The 21,072-nt window shown below is 37.8% G+C and overlaps 1 protein-coding gene across 1 annotated transcript in view; it reads right to left on the minus strand.

Moving 5' to 3' along the window:
• Positions 1-21,072, minus strand: part of Shisa6 (shisa family member 6) — a gene marked incomplete at its 5' end in the record, with an annotated part of 297,390 nt that overhangs the window by 13,501 nt on the left and 262,817 nt on the right. The window lies entirely within an intron of this gene.

The raw sequence follows: 21,072 nt of genomic DNA on the forward strand, positions 1-21,072 counted from the left end.
TCAAACTAGTTGCTCCGATTACCAGATATAGGCATGAAAAACTGATCAAACAATATAAGCACTAACTGTTCCTTTCAATGAACTAATAAAAATTAGTAGTACAATTATCTTAGCTGTCTGTGTGTATATACATATCTCTTTTTCCCTTCCTTTTTTTCTCTTTTTCCCCATCACGGTTGTTCTTTCCTTTTGAGCAGTTTCTTTCCCTTTCACTATACCTATTGTAGCCTTTGGATCTTATTTAGTCTTTCAGGTTTTACACTAGGGAGATAATATGATGTTTTCTCATGTGAGTCTGATTTATATCAAATTTTAACGAAAGCAAGGTGAAGGAGAGGCATGAGGTCTTTTCTTCAATTTACTCAACCATAGAGTACAGCTCTTTCCTCTTTGTAGGTACAGAATATCTATCTCCATTTTTATACATCTTAATATTGAAACTTTTTCCCACCCTAGCATTGTACTGTCTGTGTACTCAGCTCTGTAGATATCGAACTCCTTTTTATATCTCTTTTCCTCCAAGTATGGTGGCTCCATTAGGCTCTGGTGTCTTTGTGATGATTTCAGCTGTATTCCATGCCTTCTGTCTACTTACTCAAATCGATAATTCTTTTATCTATACCTCTAGCCGAGGTCAATCTGATGTATAGGGTTAGCTTTTAAACTGCTTCTGAACATTGTCTAGAAATTTCTGCCCTGCCCCAAACCATTAAGTCCCAAAGTGAGTTTTTCCTGTTAGTCTCCAGTGCTTATGTGCCCATCCACAGTACTAACATACCCTGGGCTTGGAATGTTAAACTTCAGTCATTTTGACTACTTCCCTCTTTTCATCCTGCATATCCAGTGAACTCTAAAATCTTATATCACCCCTATATACAGGTCCATAATATATCTTTTTTTTTTTTTTTTGTCTTTTCTTCCGGTACCAGGAATCGAACTCACGACCTTGCGCTTGCCAGGCAGGCGCTTTTGCCGCTGAGCTAAACCCCCAGCCCCTCTTTTTTTTCAATCAAGATTTCTCTTAGCTCTGGACTCTGGCCATTTAGACACAAATTATTCTGTGTCCTCCTGCCAGACAACATTTGCTAAATGGTTAGAATCACTATTCTCATTTCTTCATGAAGACTGTACTCTTTAGATAGTTCACCATGCTGTGCAATGGGTATGTAGGTTTAGAGTTCCTCACATGAAAGTACTGATGCTCAGAAAGATTGACAAAGTTGTTGACAGGGAAGAAACTATTTACCAAAGGATGACTCAAATGTATACTGGACCTGGATTTAAGCAAGAAAAGAAGAAAATGAAGAGTTCAAGGAGAAAGATAAAAGTTTTTTTCTTTTATTGCTTGTTATCCAGAGGCCAGGAGAAAGTCAGATTCATTTTTTTCTTTGTTTATTTGGTTTGTTTCTTGTTTTTTTGTTTTTGTTTTTTGCATTGATAGATTTTATTTATTTTATTTTTCTTGTGTAAGAACCCTTATGTTGTAGCTACTGCTGGAGCTTGAGTCCTCTGGACAGAGACTCTGGTGTGGGTTTTCACAAGATGGTTGGTGAGCTCCTGATAGGGAGACTTATTGAATGCAGTCTCTTCCCAAAGGTCAGGGTCAGGTAGCTATGTGATTGATTTTAAGCAATACAACAGCATCAAGAAATGAGAGAGACTAGGTTGAATGGAGAGGAGTGGCCATTAGTGACCAGTACTTCTGCTTTTCCACTGTAGAGTCTAGGTGACACCAGGGAAGGGTTATGGATAATTTAGATTCAGGCAATAATTTCCTATAGACAGTTATGTTATTGCCATGTGCTAAATGCTTTCATGTGCATTCTACTTTTAAATTATTTTTATGGTTTCAATTGTACATATTTATGGGATACAATGTGACATTTCAATACATGTATTTGATGGATACTGACCAAATTAGATAATGAACATTTCTATTTCCTCATCACTACTCCATTTGAAGACTGAGCTTCTCTCTTCTGATTATTCATAAGATATGTAATAATTTATTGTGGACTACAGTCCCCCACTGTGCCAGAGCACATCAGAATTTACCCTTGTATCTCACCATTTTGGTACTTATTATCTGCCTTCCCCTATCCCAATTGTCCCTTGTGCTTCCCAGGCTCTAGTACATACGTTTGGATCAACCTGTTCAGCTTCTACATATGGAGAGAACACCAAGTATTTGTCTTTTGCATAGGAGGTGTGTCACCCAATGCAGTGTCCTCTATTTCATCTCACATGCATTTTCTAAACAAATCTTGACAACAGTCTTTGTGTAAATAATGTGTTGTGTGAAATAAATATATATTATTGGCCTATTACTTGTAAGACACTGTATCAAACTCTACTTACCCTAATTGCAATCTTTTTTTAACATGAGATCACAAAACAGATAAATGTCCTAAATTTAGGTATTTTGTATCTAAGTGCAAGGTTTTTCCTTTTGTTTGAATCTCATTGACAGTTTTTTCCTAGCATTTGATTTTTTTTTTTTTTTTGTACCAGGAATCAAACTCAGGACCTTGAGCTTGCCAGGCAGGCACTTGTGCTGCTGAGCTATATCTCTGGCCCAAAGGATATATCCTAATGTTTGATTTTTGTCTACATTGACATTAAGAAGTATTTTAAACTGAATGTAAAAATGAAAATTAAAACTGCCCTAAAAGAACCACTGCTACATTTTGTTCCATTTCCTTTTGTCCTTAAATCACTGTGTGTGCTTCCACAAACATATGCAACATAGATGCACACACACTTAACCAACATTGCAATGAATAATTTTGTGTATGTGTCACTTTGCACACAGATTACAGTTCTTAAAATGGATTAAGCCATAGTGATGATTTGATACTCGTACTTCTGCAAAATGACAAATGTATGAGGTTGTTCATTGGAGCATTTTTATGCTAGTAAAGGCAAGGAAACAGCCTAAATGCTCATTTACATATGTAGCTATACACACGAAGAAAAAAAATATCATTTTCTCATGGCAAGCATGCCATCTATGTTACTTTTTAGCCTTTTTTATACTTAGTGAACAATATATCTTGAATGTATTTTCCTATTTCAAAATATATTTTAAAACATCTGCTATGATTTCACAGTTGTTTTTTTATAGAGTGTTTTTATTTTTATATATCATCTGAGCAGTTCATATTTTGTTAAGCATAGTATATTTAAGCTTTTTAAATTAACGAAGAGTTTAATAGGGTTACACCAAGCAACCTTGAATATAAATCTTTGACCATGTCTCATTTCCTTAGGGCAATAACTAAAATATTTTTTAAACTTTTTATTTTAAAGACAGTAGTAAATGAGAAATAAACAACAAAAAGAACAAAAGCAGCATGCCAGTATCATTAACATAAACAAACCAAAGCAAGAACATTTAAAGTGATACAGGGTTTCAAGACAAAATAATATGAATTAACAGTGGTTGTTATATTACATATCACTATCATCAACTACGTTGCTCAGATTACCAGATGTAAGAATGGAAGATTGCTCAAACCATTAAAGAGAATAAGAAAATAATTATTAGATAAAAATTAGAGATAATACAGTGTTTCACTAGACAAGATGGTAGGAATTTACCATGGTAATTCCATTGCACATTGTAACCTTTGAATCAGTTGCTCAGATTACCAGATACAAGCATGCAAAATTGATCAGAACATACAAAATTTTAAGCATTTACTGTTCCTTTCAATACACCTTCGGACATCAGCAATAGAGTTATCATAGCTATTCGTATATATATATTCACATTTTGCCTTCCTTCTTTTTTGTTCTTTCCCTCATTCCAGTCATTCCTTCCTTTGAGCAATTTCTTTCCCTTTCCTATCATCTATTGTACGTTTTGAGTTTCACTTACTCTTTCAGGTTCCTACACCAAGGAGACAATATGATGTTTACACATGTGGGCCTGATTTATTTCACTCATGAGTATGGTCCAGAATTGCATCCATTTACCTACAAAAACCTCAAGTTTATCTTTTTACAGCTGAGTAATACTCCATTGTATAAAAATACCACTTTTTTTTATTCATTACTCAGTGGATGGGCATTTGGGTTGTTTCCAAGATTTAGCTATAGCAAATTGTGCTGCTAAAAACATGAGTACACAATTATTGCTGTGGGTATGATGTTTTTAATTCTTCTGGGAAAATGCCCAGAAGTGGAATAGCTGGGTTAAATGGGACTTCCAATCCTAGTTTTGTGAGGAATCTCCAAATTGATTTCCACAGTGATTTCACCAATCTACACTCCCAGCAGCAGTGGAGTAGGATTCCTTTCTCCCCACAGCCTCTCCAGCACTGTTATTGGTTGGTTTCTTGATGATAGCCATTCTTTCAGGGGTGAGACGGAATCTCAGTGTTGATTTAATTTGCATTTCTTGAATGACTAATGATCTTGAACATTTTTCCATGTATTTATTCGCCATTAGTATTTCTTCATTTGAGAAATGTGTATTCATCTCAGATGCCCATTTTTGGATTAGGTCTTCGAATTTGGGGGTGCTGATTTTTTTTTTTAATTCTTTATATGTCCTAGATAGAAATCCTTTGTCTGAGGGGCAGTTGGCTAAATTTTTTGCCCAATTCGGGGGTTTTCTTTTTACTCTATTGGTGATTTCTTTAGATGTGCAAAAACTTTTCAGTAAGATGAGATCCCAGTTGTTGATTTTTTGAAGTATTTCCTGTGCAGTTTGATTTTTGTTCACAAACTCTCTGCCTACACCTATGTCTTCAAGATTTTTACCTATTTTCTCTTTGAGTAAATTTAGTGTTTCTGTTTTAATATTTAGATCTTTTATCCATTTTGACTTTAATTTAGTGTGTGGTGAATGACATGGGTCTAATTTTAGTCTTTGGCATGTGGAAAGCCAGTTTTTCCAGAACCATTTATTAAAGAGGTTATCTTCCTTCCATTGAACATGTTTGGCCCCTTTGTCAAAGATAAGGTAACTGAGTTTGTTTGTAGTTGTGTCTGCATCTTCTAATCTATTCCATTGATCTTCAGGTCTGTTTTTGTGCCAGTACCATGCTGATTTTATCACAGTAGCTTTGTAATATAATTTCAAATCAGGAATTGTGATGTCTCTTGCTTTTCCTTTTCTCCCAGGATTGCTTTCACTTTTCTAGGCCTCTTCTGGTTCTAGATGAACTTTAGGAATGTTTTCTCTAAATCTGTGAGATATACTAATGGTATTTTAATTGAGATTGCATTGAATCTGCACAACAATTTTGAGAGTGTGGCTTTCTTCACAATGTTGGTTCTTCCTATCCTCAAGCAAGGAGTGTCTTTCCATTTTTTGATATCTTCTTTGATCTCTTTTTTCAGAGCACTATAATTTTCACTGTATAGATCTTTTACTTTTGTTACATTGATTCTTAAGTATTTCATCTTTTTAGATGCTATTATGAAAGGTGTGGTTTCCCTAATTTCTCTCTCAGTCTGTTTGCCGCTTGTATACAGGAATGCTATTGATTTTTGTGTGTTAACTTTGTATCCAGCTATGCTACTGAATTTGGTTATCAAATCCATGAGCCTTTTGGTGGAGTTTTTGGGGTCTTCTCTGTAGAGTATCATGTCATCTGTGAATAATGATAATTTAGTGAATTATCATTAGTGAATAACTATTCACTAATGATAATTTAGTTGATTTCACTAACAATTTCACTAACTGCTCTAGCTAATATTTCCAGAACTATATTGAATAGGAGTGGTGACAGTGGATATCTTTGTCTTGTTCCTGATTTTAAAGTGAAAGTTTTCAATTTTTGACCATTTAGTATGTTGTTAGCCATTGGTTTATCATAGATGACTTTGATCAACTTGAGGTAAAGGCCATCTATTTCTATTTTCTGTAGGGTTTTTATCTGGAATGAGTGTTGGACTATATCCAAGGCTTTTTCTGCATTGATGGAGATGATCATGCGATTTTTGTCTTTGGCTCTATTGGCATGGTGTATTACATCAATTGATTTGCATATATTGAACCATCCCTGCATTCCTGGAATGAATCCCACTTGGTCATGGTGTATAATCTTCTTAATGATTTGTTGTATTCTGCTTGCTAGTATTTTATTGAGAATTTTTGCATCTATATTCATTAGGGAGATTGGCCTGTAGTTCTCTTTTGCGGTTGGATCTTTCTCTGGTTTTGGTATCAGGATAATACTTGCCTCCAGGAATGAGTTGGGGAGACTTCCTTCCCTTTCAATTTCATTAAAGAATTTGAGAAGAATTGGTGTTAAATTTTCCCTAAATTGCTTGTAAAATTCAGCAGTGAACCCATCCTGACCGGGGCTTTTCTTCATTGGCAGGTTCTTAATTACATTCTCAATTTCACTGGCTGATATTAAGTTATTCAGAATTTTTATATCTTCTTCATTCAGCTTTGTTAATTCATACATATCTAGAAATCTGTCCATTTTGTCTGTGTTTTCCATCCTATGAGAGTAAAGATTTTCAAAGTAGGTGTTGATGATCTTCTGAATTTCTTTAAGATCTGTAGTGATTTCACTCCTTTCATTCTTTATTGCATGTATTTTTTATTGCATGTGTTTTTTCTTTCCTTTTTAAAATAAGGTTGGCTAGGGATTTATCTATTTTATGTATTCTTTCAAAGAACCAACTCTGTAATTAATTAATTCTTTGTACTGTTTTTTAGTCTCCATTGCATTAATTTCTGCTCTGAGCTTATAATTTCTGCTCTGAGCTTATAATTTCTTGCCTTCTTTGGGCTCTGAGTTTGACTTTCTCCTCTTTTTCTAGGAAGTCGAGGTGCAGCACAAGACTATTTGTGCTTGTTCTGTTTTCCAAACGTGGGAGTTCACCACTTTGAATCTCTGTCTGAGGACTGCTTTCATTACATCCCACAGGTTCCTGTAGGTTGTATCTACATTTTCATTTGATTGTAAATAGAGTTCAATCTCTACTTTGACTTCAATCTGTGACCCATTTGTTATTCAGGTGGATGTTATTTAATTTCCAACTGTTTATGGAGTTTTTGTGCTTTCTTTTGTCATTCATTTTCAATTTCATTGCACTACGGTCCAATAGTATACATGGGATAATTTCAATTTCTTTACATTTACTTAAACATGTTCTATATACTAGCATATGGTCTATTTTAGAGAATGTCCCATGTGCAGCTGAGAAGAATGTGTATTCTGATGCTGTTGGATGGAACACTCTCTAAAGGTCTACTAAGTCCACATGTTCACAAGTTTGGTTAAGTTCTGTTATTTCTTTGCTGATGTTTTGTCTAGTTGATCTATCTCATTGTGACAGTGGTGTTTTACATTCCCCTGTTATGATTGTGCTGCTGCTTATTTCATTTTTCATGTCTGTTAAAATTTGTCTTACATAGTTGGCTGCTTCTATATTTGGTGCATAGATATTTATGATTGTTATATCTTCCTCATGAAGCTTTCCCCCACAAGTATGTAGTGACCTTCTTTATCTCTTTTGATTGTTCTTGGTTTGAAGTTCACATTGTCTTCAAACAGAATAGCTACATCTACTTTTTTCTGGGTTCCTGTCATGTGGAGTATTGTTTTCCATCCTTTAATTTTAAGTCTATGAATTTCCTTTTGAGTTAAATGTTTTTCTTGTATACAGCATGGAGTTGGATTTTGTTTCTTGATCCACTCTGCTAGTCTGCTTCTTTTGTTTGGTGCACTGAGACCATTTACACTGATGGTTATAACTGATATGTACTAGCTTATCTTTGTCATGACATTTTCCTGCTGTTGGATCCTCTTTTTTCCCTCTGTTTAATTACTTGCACTGTGTGGTTGCTCCTTTCTGTTGTTGCTCTTGAACTTGTGGTGTGTTTTATCTCTTTCTAGACTATCTTTTAGTACTCTTTGTAAGATTGGTGTAACACTCATGAATTTCTTCAGTTGTTCTTTATCATAAAAATATTTTATTTCTCCATTAAATTTGAAGGATGGTTTTGCAGGGTACCTCAATCTGGGTTGGAAGTTGTTTTCTTTCAGTATCTGAAATATTTCACTCCAAGCTCTTCTTGACTTGATGGTTTGTGTTGTGAAATCTGCCATGATTCTGATGGGCTTTCCTTTATAGGTGATCTGTTTCTTTTCTCTAACAGCTTTTAATATTCTGATCTTTTGTTGAGTGTCTGGGATCTTGATCATTATATGTCTGGGTGTAGATTTATTTTGGTCATCATTAACTGGAATTCTATATGCTTCACTTATCTGTATGTCTGATTCTTTTTTCCATGCCTGGGAAATTTTCTGCTATTATTTCTGCAAATAGTCTTTTTGTCATTTGTGTTAACAGGTGCTGTTTCACTGATACCTGTTAATCTAACATTATTTTTTGTTGCTTTGCCTTGCAGTTATTGAATTGTTATTTCCTGGTTCCTTGTTGTTTTTAAGAGATCTCTCCTTTCATGTTAGTTAGTGGCAATGATCTCTCCAAGGTCAGAAAGTCTGTCTTCAGCTTTGTTCAGTCAGTTTTGCCAGCTTTCAATGGAATTTTTAATTTCCTGGATATCTTTTTGAATCTGTTTCACACATTCTAGTTCTTTTCTATATTGTTCACTCAAGTTCTCCATGAATTGTCTATGCTCTTCTATTTTCTTATCAATGTCATCTTTGGGTATGCTGAATACTTCTTTCATCATTGTTGTCATTTCTTTTTTTACCTGAGACATTATTTCTGATCTGATGTCTTCTATGGCCTGATGGAATTTTTTCTTTACTTCAGTTGCTATCATTTCAGAAATTTCAGGTGTATAACTTCCAGGCTCTTCTGTGTTGATGTCTCCTGGATTTGTTTTGGGTGGTGTGGAGGGCTGGGGATGCATTTTATTCCTCTGTTTTGTTATTTTTGAAGATCCAGAGGTTCACTGGAGCACAGCCTCACTCTCTGGATTGTGTGTGAGTGGCAAGACAAGTGCCTGCAGATCCCCAGTGCTCAGTGCATCTGCTGGTGAATGGTGGTAAGGTGGGGCCCCAGATGCTCCCAAACTTTCTTGCATTCAGTTGGCTCCCAGGCATGTGTGGGAAGGGCAGGGAAGGGTCACTGGAGTTCCTGAAGATGTCTGGCATTTGGCCCCGCTTCCACAAGAGTAGGGGAGATGGAGGCTGTGGTTACTGAGGCTTCAGATATTGCCCAGGACAGAGCCTGCTTCCCACACTGGCAGGGGAGGGGTGAAGATGGACTCCCCAAGGCTGCTGACTCTGTTCATGTTTCAGCTTGGCTCCCAAGGGGTGTGGATTATTCTGGGAGTGACTACTAAGGCCCCAGAAGTTGTCCAGAGCTCCATGTGTCTCACACACCAATGTGGGAGGCACCAGAGCAGCTCACCAGGGTTCTTAACGATGTCTGGGGTTCAGCCCAGCTCCTGCAGGCACACTATGTGTGTGGCAAGTAGCCACCGAGGCCCCAGAGGGTGCCCAGGAATCCGCCTACCTCACACGCTGGTCAGGGAGGTGCAGCAGTGAGTCACTCTAAAAACACTTTTAGGTCAACATATCATCAATAAACTAGTAATAGGACAAAGTATGTGATATGTTTTCTCACAGTGAAAACATTCATCTATTCTTGTGACATACCCTAATTGATTCTGATGTTTTATTATTATTTCATTATAATTCTGAAGTGTATTTGTTTATATCTAATTTATACACATATACATTCATAAAAAATTGTATTTTTGTGGTAATAGTGTCAGGTTTTTATATTAGCATCATGGTTTTATAAAGCCAAGTGAATAACATTGGATCTTTTTCTATTCTTTGAAATTATTAACACAGCATATAAAATATCTGTTCTTTGCAAGTTTGAAGGAATGCAGCAGTGTAAAGTACCCAGTAACTTTTGGGGGATCTACTGTAAGTGCAGTGCTAGGTGCTTGGGTTGTGTTATTAAACAGACTGTCCAACAACTTTGGGAAGTAGATGCTATCATCAGCAATTTACAGATAAGGAAATCGAGGTTTGGAGAGGTTGACTATCTCACAGAGAAAGCTAAGATGCAAACGGTGGCAGGCTAGTGCCAGAGCCCAAATTCTTAACCATTATGTATACCACCCTCTCATTGTTGGCGATGAGATCCTTACATTTGGATTCATTCAAGCTTTTTTATTGTAATTTCATTTTTTTGGAAAAATACCTACTGGATATTTAAAACTTTACAACTAAAAGTTAAAATCCTCTGCAAAACTCTCTCTCTTTGAAGGCAGACCTCTTTTTTTATTTTTTGTGTTAATATTTTCTGGATTAACTATTCACATTAATATTCTCTCCTAAAGAACTACCTTATACATATTGATTCTGTATTTGTATGTTTAAATCATTATTTTATGCTTTTGCGTCTGTTTACTCCTACCCCTTCATTTTCTTTGGTTTGTTTATTATTGTGTTTTAATTCTTGGCTTGAATCTTCAGTCCATTTATTTTCTCTTTTTTCTGTGAAGAAAAAGCTGAGGTCTTCAGCTCTGAATTTGTCTCTGGCACTCTCCCATGAGCCCCATTACACAGTGTTCTGATTGTGGCTGTCCTAAATGATCTTTAATTGCAGCCTTGGTTTCCTCTTTGACCCAAGAGTTATTTAGTAGGATGTTGTTAAACTTTAAAGTGTCTGTGTTTGTTGCTTTGAACTTTTGCCACTAATTTTTGGTTTTGTTGCACAATGGTCAGAGAACAAACCTGTCCAAACTTTGCTTTTTTGGAACTTTTTCAGATTTCCTTTGTGGGCTAATATAATATCAATTTTTGTAAGTGTTTTATGAGTACTTAGAGTGCAGGTATATTTTTGCTTTATAGAGTACAAAATTGATATCTATCTATTAAATCAGACACACGTAATGCATTATTCATTTCCTCTATACTGTAATTCATTCTTTGTCTACTTAATCTGTCAAAGACTTGGGATGTGTTAAGGTGTCCCAATAATCTGATGTTCCTGTCATTTTTTCTTTTTATTTGATACAGAAATGGCTTTAATATCAACATTATGCATCCCGGAAAGGGCTCATAATGCTTATGTCTTCTTTATACTTTGCACCCTTTACTAACATTAAATAACACTCTCTGTCCTGTGTAACTTGAAGTTTACTTGATCTGATATTTATATTTCCATCCTAGTTTCCTTTTTGTTTACATTTGCCTGATAAACTTTGCCTATCCTTTTATATTTAACCTTTCTGTATTATGTTGTTTTAAGCTTGTCTCTTGATATATTCATTCTACTGCATGCTTTGCTGCCTTCTGGTTTGACCTGATAGCTAAAAGTGATTCCTCCTTCTTCTAAAAAGGACCTGTCTTCTGATAAACTCTTTTCCTTTCTATTATAGCAGTGTCATATGATCCTGTACCCCATTCAGCCCAAACTCTAGGTATTCTGGCTGATTCCACCAGGTGTGCATTCCTGACTTGACTCCAGCTAATTAGAACTTCTTCTCCAGAAAGTAGGACTCATTTATTGTAAGAGAGAGATTTGCAGCATATAGTGAAATAGCTTGAAGGAGGGAGGGAGGAAGAGAGGAAGAGAAGAAGAGGGAGAGGGAGAGGGGGAGGGGGAGGGAGAGAGAGAGAGAGAGAGAGAGAGAGAGACTCAGAGAGAGAGAGAGAGAGAGAGAGAGAGAGAGAGAGAGAGAGATTCAGTAGGGAGATTTTATAGAGAGAGATTTGGTCTTTCTATATTGCTGGAACTATGACGTGTAATAAAGGTACACTGGGAAGCCACGGGGCTTTGGAAGAGATAAGTCAGTCTTCAGAAACTTTGGCATATTTTATTTTCCAAAAATGGCCACAGCCCTACCTCTAGTTTCACATGTTGCCCCGGAACCTTGCCATTTCGTTCTTACGCAGAGCATATTGACTGACACTGCAGAGCCATGCTGCCTACCTCAGTGAGGAGTATGGAGCAGACACGAAGGTGAATGAATTGTGACACTAGGTAGCAAGAGGTGACAGCTTTTAGCTGGCTTTCTCTCTCTTTTGGCACACCCAACGTTGGATCAGAGCCACCATGTTGTAAAGAAGCCAGGCCATGTAAAGGGGCTACATGGCAATACTGGAGGCTCCAGCCAAATCTCAGTCAATAGCCGCCACCCACTTGCTAAATGTGAGTGAGCAAGATTCCAGAGGGATCTCGCTCCAGGCTTCTGGCTGCAGAATGGGAACAAGTGGAGTAGAGACAAGTGATTCCCAAGCACTTTTGCCCGATAAACAAAACAAACGTTGTCTTTATTGTTCTATTTTTTAAAATGTTAAACCAAGTGTTGAAAGGAGCAGGAAGGGAAGGGAGGAGAAGCAGACAAAAAATGAATAAAGATGTACAAACCCCAACTCCCCACAATAAATGTGATCATTGTGTACTACAAACATGCACTAATAAAATAGTAAAAATATAAAAAAAAATGTTCATTTTGAGGTAGCTATGATTTCACATGCAATCATAATAAATGCAAACGGATCTTGTGCATTCTACCTAGTTTCCCCAGTGGTAACATAATAGTGTATAAAAAAAATCAGAATATTCATATTGACACTGTTAAGTTACAGATGTTCCTGTCACAAGAATTCCTGTTGTTGCTCTTTGATAGCACACCCTCTTCCTTCCTGCACGCTTCTCAGGCTCTGGCAGCCATTAAATTGATCATAATTTCCATAATTTTGCCTTGTGAAGAATTTTGTGTAAGTGGAATCATACAGTATGTAACCTTTGGAATTAGATTTTCTTGCACTAAGCATAATTCTCTGGAGGGTCATCTGTTGGATCTATGTATCAATAGCTCATTCCTTTTTATTGCAGTACTCTACAAATGTTCATGGTATGGATATGGCAGAGTTTGTTTAACCATCTACCTGTTGAAGAACATCTAGATTGTTTTCAATTTAGGGCTGCTATAAACATTTGTGTGCTCATTTTGTCTCATGGTAAATCTCCACTTGCGTGGTATAAAGTTTTAGGATGCAATTACTGGGTTGTAAGGTAGTTTGCACATTTTATTTTTAAAGAATTTGTTAAACTTCTTTTCCAGAGTGGCTGCACCATTTTACATTCCTACAAGGAATAAATGAGTGATCAAATTTATCTACATCCTTGCCAGCATTTAGTATTGTTACCATTTTTAATTTTAGCTTTTTATATCTCTGATAAGCATATAGTGATATATTATATTGTAGCTTTAATGATCATTTCTCTGTTGACTATTGGTTTTGACCACCTTTTCAAGTGCTTATTTTTAATCTATATATCTTCTTCAATGAAATGTCTCTCCATTCCTTTGTCCATTCCCTAATCAGATTTCTTTGTCTCCCTGTTCAGTTTTGAAGGTTCTTTTTATATACAAATACTGGTCCTTTGTTGGATATATGGCTTGCAAATCTATTCTCTCAGTGTATACCCTGTCATGTCATCCTTTTAATAAAATCTCTTACAGAGCAAATGTTTTAATTTTAATTGAGTCCAATTCATCTTTCTTTCATCTTTTGTATATGCTTCTGATTTTAAACCTAAGAACTTCCATTACAGCTCTGGGTCCTAAAGATTTTTTTCCTTAATATTTTATGGTTTTCTACATTATATTTAGATACATGATCCATTTTTATTTTTGTATAAGGTAGGAGACTCAGGTTGAGGGTCCTTTTCTGTGGATTTTGTTTTTACTTTTTGTTTTTAACTGGTGGACATTTGGTTGGCCTAAAAAGAACTTTTCCTCCACTAACTGCTTTTACATTTTATACAAAATATCAGTTGGGTGTAGGTTCTTCTAGATGTATCTGTTTCTAGGTTTTCAACTGTGTTTCCTTGATCTACATGTTTCCTTCTACCAATGTCACACAGTTGATTCTACGATATTTCTTAACACTGAGTAGACTGATCCTCAAAATTTATTTTTTCTTTCTCAAAATTCCTTTAGCTATTCTAGTTCCTTTGCCTTTTCATATGAATTTTAGAATGATATTGACTATGTGTCTAAAATATCTTGTGGGGATATTGGCAGTAATTGTATTAAATGTTTATTATTTTGGGTAGATTTGACATCGATACTCTGTCTAGTCTTCAAATTTGTAGTTATATCATGTCTACTTATATTGTACCATTTTAATTCCTTGGACATCTATGCTATATTTAAAAAAATTATCTTCTTAATAGTTTCTCTAGGATTACAATATGAAATCAAATCTTTAGAATTAACTTAATTACACAGAAAGTGCTACTTTGGACTAATATCATTCTAGTGAGGCCCCTCCTTTGTATTATCAGTGTCATATTTATTATCTATCCATGTATCTATCTATATCCAATAACATAGCATTAAAATAATTGCTTTATATATTTTTATATCTTTTTAAAATTGGGAGACAACATAAGCAAAATATATTTGCAGAGTCTCTTATATTAACTGCATAGTTGTAATTTCTGGTGGTTTTCATTTTGTCCAGTGGATTTGAGTTATTATCTGCTATCCATTTTCTTTCAGTCTGTGCACTTTCTTTCACATTTTTATGTCTTATCTGCTAACAAAAGAATTTTCTATCTTCATTTACCTGAGAATATCTTTACTTTACTTTCATCCTTGAAGGTGAACTTTTCTGGATATAGAATTTTTCTGGGTATTCTTGGCAGGTAGTTTTTCTTTTGGCATTTTATTTAGGTCTTCCCAGTGGGCTCTGGATACCATTGCCTTACATAAAAAGTCAGCCATTAATTGGATGTATTGCTGCTGCTCTGTAGGTGATGAGAGAAAGGGTGTCAGTCAGTGTGCCAAATCCAGTGAGTCCCTTTGGACCACAGTAGCACAGATGCCCCTTCTCACAGCCTGCCTCACCCTGGTAGAACCTCTGCATAAACTGATCTGGAGCAAGTCTGGGTAAGAACGTCTAGAGCTAACAACCATTCATTGACTTTATGTGAGTTTCAGCAATTTTTAAAGTAAGGCTGATTCTCAAGTTGTTGTACTCCTTTGGTCAGTGTATTTTATTCAAGAATCGCCAGAGAGACAGAATCAACATGTTCTCATGCATGTCTATGAGAAGGTATTTACTGGGGGGAAATAGCTCACACAACTGTGGTGTCTGGAAAGTGATCCAGGTTGTCTGCAAGCTGGAAACTCTGGCATCCTGCTGGCATGGCTCAGGATAAGTCTCCAGGCCCCAGAAGCAGGGAGGCCAATGAAGTAACTCTCAGTCCAAGGCCTAAAGTTTCAGAACCTGGAGGGCTGGGGGAGGAGGGTGTGTAGGGAGGAAGTTGCTGATGTAAATTCTGGAGTCTAAAGGCCAGACAGCCTGAAGTTCTGATGTCCAAGGCAGCAGAAAAAGAATGTCCTGCTTCTCAGAGATGGGACCAGTTTACCTTCTGTGTTTATTCTGTTTGGGCCCCCAAGACAGTTAATCAGTGACCACCAGCACTGAGGATTTGTCTTCCCACTTAGTTCACTCAGATTCACATCCTGGTCTTTTCTGAAAACACCTTCCAGGAATATTCAAATGAATTGTTTAACACGTTTATAGGTATTCCTCCATCACAGTCAGCTTCTAGAACAATGAAATAGGTGTTTTTATTAATTCTGTCTAGCTTCATGGCTACTTTATAGGGAGAAAATTTGCTGATTTTCTTATTAGGGCATGACAAACCTCACCTACAACCTAGAGATATCCTCTATGTGGAGCTCCCAGGTAGCCTAGAGACTTCAGTGCTCAGCCAAAGACATGATGGATGGAGGTGGGAGGAGAAAGGAGCTCTGACTATGTCCTTAGTATGCAAACAAGTTAAATATGGTTCCAATTTAGTATCAGTAAAATCCCCAGTATGTTTTAGGCCATATGTTTTGCATTCAAGCAGAATAAGATCTGTGTTCAGACTCATTCACACATTTTAATAGTTAGAATATTGGCTGGGAAGCATTAACTGGTACTGAAGATACATATTAGGTGTGTGTAATAAGCTTCAGAGTTCCTTTGCATTAAGAAATAGAAATATTTATTGCCTTAAACTGGCACATTTTTTTCAGAAGTGATGACAAGGATGATGATAATAAAAGACTGTGCATCCCCTGCCTTGCCCTATGTATTGGCTGGGGGATCCCTGTACCTGCTCCAGGTAAAGACCAACAGTAGTTCCTTGTGTAGACCATTTTATGTTCATGTCAAAGCTGGAACTGACGTATTCTTCGAGCAGTGTTTTCCTCCTGGCTCTAGGAGCCCTGTGGGATGCCCCAAGGGCCACTGTGCCAGGGAGGAAAAGAGCACATAATATTCAGGGGAGGAGGTGTCAGCACTGTCCCTCCCACCTCCACCCTGGCTTTACCGGGAGTGGCTTGGTCTTCCTCTGTCTTCTGAATGGGGCTTTTTATCTAAGAATTCATTTGAAGAAACATTTCCACTGGTAATAAATAAGTTAAAATCTGTTGATCAAGTTCAAGTTCAAATATTGCCTTTTTATAGGTGAGAAAAGAACCGAGAGAAGTGAAAGAACTTGTTTTAGATCACAAAGTTGGGCAGAGGCCAGACTAGGTCTAGGTCTCATTTCCTACATTTGTAATTTTTCATTATGTATCATTGTCTACAAGCTTTGTTTCTATTTACAAATCTCTCTTGTGTTGCCCAGCAAAGGTTCTGAGGAGCTATATGTGTTCTGGTGCTGTCTATCTCTTTGCTAGCTGCCTTTAGCTGTCAGTATTTATCAGAATTCCATGAAATACTCTGAACTTTGGGAGAATATACTGTAGTTCGAGGTCAAATACGCCTTAGATTCTGCGTGCTATGTCCTTGTTGGAGATGTAATATATATGTTGAAGGTACTGGGAACTCAGTAATAAATAATCTGTTTTCATTAGTCATTTCAATATGGGGATTTTAAAAAATTTAATACAACCAGGGTGCGAATACATATCCACTTGGGTATTTGAGGGGAATTTTAAGAAAGATACTATAAGCACATGTGTGATCAGGATACAGGAAATAGGATATCTGTTGGGATTTTGCAGGCCCTGGAACTAGTAAGAGTAGGGAGTTTTATCCAAACTGGAACCCTCAAGAAGGGAGAGCTGACTGGATAGAGCCCTGTGATCTTTGGTTGGGGTCAACGCCAGACGCCATGAAAGTTCAGGGAAGTAGTCCAGGAATTAAGTGTCCCAGCTTTACTGTCATCCATTCCTCTGCTTTCCTATGGGGAGTCACCATTAATCAAGGACAGGCACAGAACAGGGTTCCCCCAGAGATAAAATCCAGAAGGGTCAGCATCTGGGGACCGTGAAGACGATGGAGAATCCATCTAGAGAGTCAAACAAAAAACTGTTCCACATATGCTTATTAATCCATTCTGACAAGTGATACTTCAGTATACCCCAAAGACGTCCTCTGGGTATTGGGAGCTGGGGCTCTAGGTAGTGGATGGAAATCTGGGGTGTGTGGGAAGCAGTTTCATGTAAAAGGAAGCAGAGCAAATTCCTGATGTACACAGAATAAGAAGACCAACAAGTCCCAGGTTTGCCTGCAGCTCTTCTCCCTGGGGTTGTGTATTCTCTGTTAAATTTAGCTGTCTGATTCTCCATGGTCTGATCAACTGATCACATCTCTCCATTTCCTCAAATACCAGCCTCCCCCTCCCCTTGTCCCTTCAGTGAGTCCTGGGTCTTGGCACAGTGCCCAGTCAGGGCCACTGGCCTTCCTTATGGATTGAGCTGGACAACATAACAATTAATTAGTGCTCAGGATTCACTGTTCGATACACTGACAACACCATAGAATGACAAAACAGTCTTCACCTGAGCCCCTGGGCTGTTTGAAGGAAGTGGAGAAGCGGGGTGGGACCCTCTGCCACTGAGAACACTTGGAGCCCTGCCCGCAGTGAGCAGAGAGCTGGAACTTCCCTCCTCACCTCTGCAGACAAATCTGACAAAGCTGACTGTGACTTTACTGCATTGGTACCAGGCTTACCAAGTACAAGAACTGACCACCCTTCCTGTGGAAAAAAATAAGCCATGTACACCTATGTGTGTGCATACATTGCTGTATTTGTGTGTTTGCCTCTGTGAGTGTTTGGAGTAGGGAGAAAGTGAAAAAAGAAATGTGATTTGGTGTTGGGTATTCACACTGATAATTCAGCCATGGATGTTGCAAATATGAATCGAGGAACGTTGGGGGAGGTGTACAAATAATACCCAAAGACATAAACAACGATTTCACAAATGGGGTCCTGAGACTACAAAGCAAAGACGCATATTGTTCATGGACTCTCAAGTTTGGGCCTTGGTCACCACACTGGAGTTTCTATCAATAGCCCCTGACTCCCTCCCTGGTTCCAGTCTTGGACCCTTTGAGTGCAGACTGCATGACCGCTTGACTAGACTTTCTCAGATGCAAATGTTATCCTGACCTTGAGCCTACAAGTACAAACCATCAGTAGATTAAAGTTTAGATGTCAAATCACAAAGCGTTTTAAATTCTGATGTACTAAGACTCGCCTGAAGAACATCCTGACCCTCATTCTATTTGGGATAGGTCCGGGAACTGGCCTTTTAAAACATCATAGCTTATTCTTTTGCAGCTGGAAACTGGATACACTTTCAGTAATCCTGCAGACGTAACTGCTTTTTCAGAGCAGTCCATGGCCCAGGCCCATCTCGTGTTACCCAACGTGCCAAGACCTGGAAAGGATTGGGTTTCCCTGTGGCCTTTCCACCACCCGTTGTCATCTCATTGCTTAGCCCCGATATGTTTTCTCTAGATTGTTCTCCTTTATTTCACTTTACCTACTTCCTTCCAATCCTCAAGGAAAAACTCCAGTTTCATATCCATAAATCCATGCTTGAGTCCCCCATGCTCAATGATAGTCCTTACCCTTCTGATAACTAGAAATGTATTACCACTACCCTTTGCATCTGTCATTTGATCACATTAGTTTGCTTTACTATTTCTTTATCTCATTCATTCACTCTTTCAAAGGTGACCAAATACTTCTGCATGCAAGACTCCCCTCAAATATTAACACATGGAACATTCCTAAGCATGAGGCAAGTTATCATTCATTCCTGCTTCCCTTAGCACAGTGCTTCCTGGGCTTTTTGGAGACACTTGTGCAGTTCTTTGAATGATGAATGAGTGAGTAAATATGTCAACTCTTGAGGCAGCAAAACATGGGCAAGGAGCCATGATAATAATACTTAATTGTTTGTTCTACTTTCCCTGTTCTTTCTCTCTATTCTTTTAAGACCCAAAGTGGCAGATTTTCTGGGCCTGTAGACATGTTCGTGGGTTGTAATATTTTACATATGTCTGAAAATGTGTGTGTATGGAGGAGGTAGTAACTCTCCCCCACACCTCAAATCCAACCCACGCTCGCACATCTTCTTAGTTACCATTAGTTACCATTCTAGTGCGTTCTGACATAGTCCTTTTAATCTTGGTAGTGTGAAAATCTCAGGATAGGAATGCAAACTGCGAGGCCCCATGTCAGATGTGGGATTCCTCCCAGGATGTCAGTCAGGTTCGTTGCCAAGGACATTTTGAGGTCATTGATCCCTATGCTCCTTCCAATCCTCCACCTTCTCTATTTGTCAGTCTCCACCCTTCACCTCCAAAAGCTTTTCTTCAGAAGCGCCCGCACCCTACCTTGAAGCATCTAGCTTTGTATGAGCTCTTCCTCAGAGGGCTTGCTCTGTTTTTCCATTTCTGGCAAGGATTTTTATTCTCATTTCTGCCTGAAAAAATGACTTTGCATGGGTTGTCATGCCCACATGGAGAAACAATGTGTTTTCTGCCAGATTCACTTAAAAAGATAAAGTTTAAGTCTCTGTGGGAGAGCTCCTGCTACCTGCTGTGATCCACTTCTTCAGGGCAGCTTTGGCTCATCTGAGCCTGGAGATGCTGGAGCTGTGTTTGTTCTGCCATGATTATTGTCATCACCACAAAAGGAATATTTACCATCCTCTCTGCTCAGCTCCAGGGGAGTAAACCTCCTCCTGGAAGAAAGCAGACTCAAGTGTACACCTGAGTGTTATTTAAATCACGCTATAGAAAGACATCCTTGGGATGCCCTGGAATTACCTGGAAGTGGGATCAGGTGTGAGCACCAGCTATGTGATGAGGAATGTGATAGGGTGCGCTTGATGTGGGCTGTGTTATTGTGTCCAGCTGGAAATTCAGGCAGTGTCCTACAGAGGTTAATGATCTATAATATTCTCTCAGAAGGGGGATTGCTGTGAAATTATTTTGCAAATTTTAGATTCTTTTTACCCCATCCAGGCACCCCACCTACAGTTTCTAAAGCTCTGATCTAGGCTCTCAACACGTCTAAGAAACAACACAAAGTGGATCAATATCTCAAAATGTGACTCAGATTAAAATAATTGGAACAAAAGGACAGTTGATGTTTCAAGGATATGCAGCCTTTTGAAAACTCCCAATTCCTTCCAGAACAAAGTAGATCATCACAGGGCCTATATCTACCATGTCATATTAGAAGTGTGTCTGATGTATTATCATATTTGCCTTTAGGAACCAAAATTTTCTGTGACCTTGGTCCATATAAACCTTCACGTTTGTTCTACATGTTACAGTACCACTTGGAGAAAATTCTAAATCTGGTTGCTGATCCAAGAGACCACACTCGTTGCTGCCCCAGAATGATTGAATAAAGACCAGCTGTCTATAGATCTATCATCTGTCATATATCTATCTCTGCCTATTTTTCTTCCTATCATTTCCTATTCACTATGTGAAGACATTATATGAAGTAATTTATAACTGTCATCTGACTAAAACATTATAACAGCTCTGTGAGGCCTTTTACATTTTATAGATGACACCTAGTTGCCTGAGGAGGTCACACCAAAAGGAAGTATTGGAAACTGGATTCAAGTCCACATCTGAAGACTCCAAACACAGTGCTCTTGAATGCTGCCATATACTGCTGTTGTGGCAATGTGCAAAGAGAGATTCATTTGTTGAGCTGCACTAAATTTCCAGGAAGTATAGATTTGCAAACTGGTAATAAATAGCTGATACTTGGGAGAAAATCTCATATCATTTCTAATCTATAGGACCTATTCTTAAACCCACTCTAATGAAC

Source organism: Chinchilla lanigera, unplaced genomic scaffold (assembly GCF_000276665.1).
Source record: "Chinchilla lanigera isolate Chin_1 unplaced genomic scaffold, ChiLan1.0 scaffold00066, whole genome shotgun sequence".
Lineage (NCBI taxonomy): Eukaryota > Metazoa > Chordata > Mammalia > Rodentia > Chinchillidae > Chinchilla > Chinchilla lanigera.